The following is a 2279-nucleotide window of genomic DNA, read 5'->3' as shown; positions in this document are numbered from 1 at the left end:
TCACATTTTGTGCAAGCTGGACAAAAATGAGAACAATGCAAATAAACAAAAATAAGAAAGCAGGACTTAGCTTATCTTGCAAGGAACCAGGACCTGAAGACAGGGGCAAACAGAAATGAACTGATTACAACGATGCCAGGCACTGGACTGAGAATCCAGGAAGTTTAAATAGCAACACCCCAGGCCTAACGAACCAGGTGAGTACCAACCTGGGAAAAGACAATCCAAGTGCCAAACCACTAGTGACCACAAGAGGGAGCCAAGAAGTATAGTTCACAACAGAGATCACCGGGTCCAGGTATCCGATAGCAGAGGGATTGTAGCGCGTGCGCCCTCTAGAGAAGCCAGGATGCCTGCGCAGAAGACGAATCCCCCCAGCGGAGCCAGAGGCAGGAAGCAGGAAAGGAGCACCATGGAGACGAGTGCGCTGGGACCCAAAAGCAGGAGGAGCAGGCGCCGCTGAAGGAGCACAGAGAACAGCGCACCGCGACCATGGAGCTGAGTGGCAGGAACGAGCAGGGAGAGCAGCTGCTGAAGGAGCAGAAAGAGTGTGCCGGGACCCAGAGGTGGAGCGACGGAGGTGAGTAGGAGCAGCGATGCTAACACTGGGAGAGTCACCGTGTCCTAGAGGAAGGACCTGTGAGGGTCACCGTGTTCAGAGAAAGGACCTAGGAGAGTCACCATGTCCTAGAAGAAGGACCAGGGAGAGTCACTGTGTCCTAGAGGCAGGACCAGGGAATCAATGTGTCCTAGAGGAAGGACCTGGGAAGGTCACTGTGCCCTAGAGGAAGGACCTGGGAGAGTCACTGTGTCCTAGAGGAAGGACCTGTGAGAGTCACTGTTTCCTAGAGGAAGGACCTGGGAGAGTCACTGTGTCCTAAAGGAAGGACCAGGGAAGGACACACTGAATTTCAGTGTGGTGAAATTCAGTCATCAATACCTGTCTTTTCAGGACTATTGCAGGACTTTCGATTTGCATTTACTACAAATACTATTTTCCTGATCAAATTCGGAGAAGGTGGAGAATTCTCCTGTCTAATTCTAGAAATGTGACCATTGTATGTTCTACCTCCTTCTTGCATTTGCCCCTAGATAATCCCCCTACTAATACCAGAGCTCAGTATTCCGGGATGTGCGCTACCTGGAATATGTATAATACCGCGGCTTGTTACATGCTATTCCTTGTTTTGTCTTTCGCGTTCACACTTCCCCCCCATATCATGAGGCTTAGTCTGGTCTAATCCATGTGACAGCACTAAGGAATATCAGGGCTTTCTGAGTGTCGGAATGAGTGGGTCGTACGTTCTTACTTTCTCCTTATAAATTCAGTTTAGATTTCTGGGTTTTTTCTTGACATCCTCCCAGGATAATGGATGCGTTGTCCGTAGGCCTGGCCCTGTAAATGGATTATCATGGGCCGGTAAGATATGAGTTGTGGCATGTAGCAGTGCCATGTGGCGCTCATTCCTGGAGATCCGCGTAGCATAAAGCAGTCGTGTGCGATAAATTCAGCTGCTGGGAACGTTCGGGTCCTGCAGGCTATAAAATGGGTCTAATCATTAATCAAACATCCTACGCTTCATAATGGGAATTTTTGCTTTCGCCTTGTCATGGTCTGCTTCTCGTTTCATTTCCTTCAAAGCTTTTCTTTTTATATTTACAGAAAGCTGAAGGACGATAATTAAAGATGCGATGAGACGGAGGAAGGTTTCTCTGTACTGGAACAATAAAGGATTACTGCAGACGAGGCACAGAACTTGGGGTCGGTCTGCGGTCCATCTTCAGTAAATAGTCTTACTTTGCACTTTTCGAGTCAGATGGGAGTTTACATTTTAGATTAATAAGTTGATTTCCTGGTCAATAAATGATGCACTATATTTTATATATATATTTGTATTGTTATCCTTGCCTATTATACCATTTTCTTATAATGTATTAATTCCATCTGGCACACTTTTCTCCTCATTTTTATATTTCGTGTTTTTAATGGTCTGTTGTGCTTTTTTTTTTATCAATTATCATTATGGATTAATAAAGTCATTATATCATATTTGCTTTGCTTGAATAAATTTTTTGGTAGGATTACTCAGAAAAAGACTTAAAATATTTAACCCCTTAACCCCCAAGCATGTTTCACCTTCCTGACCAGACCAAAGTTTACAGTTCTGACCACTGTCACTTTATGTGGTATTAACTCTGGAAAGCTTCAACATATCCCGGTGATTCTGAGATTGCTTTTTCATGTCATATTGTACTTTATGATAGTGGTAAAATTTATT

General features: G+C 44.7%; 1 long non-coding RNA gene across 1 annotated transcript; it reads left to right on the top strand.

The window, feature by feature from the left end:
* The first annotated feature begins 287 nt into the window (after positions 1 to 287).
* Positions 288 to 2050, top strand: LOC143809521 (uncharacterized). Its single transcript, XR_013222314.1, has 2 exons — positions 288 to 580; positions 1664 to 2050. It is a non-coding gene; the product is annotated as an uncharacterized LOC143809521 (long non-coding RNA).
* Positions 2051 to 2279: the final 229 nt, after the last annotated feature.

This window comes from Ranitomeya variabilis, chromosome 2 (genome assembly GCF_051348905.1).
Source record: "Ranitomeya variabilis isolate aRanVar5 chromosome 2, aRanVar5.hap1, whole genome shotgun sequence".
In the NCBI taxonomy this organism is placed as follows: Eukaryota; Metazoa; Chordata; class Amphibia; order Anura; family Dendrobatidae; genus Ranitomeya; species Ranitomeya variabilis.
This window is presented reverse-complemented; position numbering and strand designations above follow the sequence as displayed.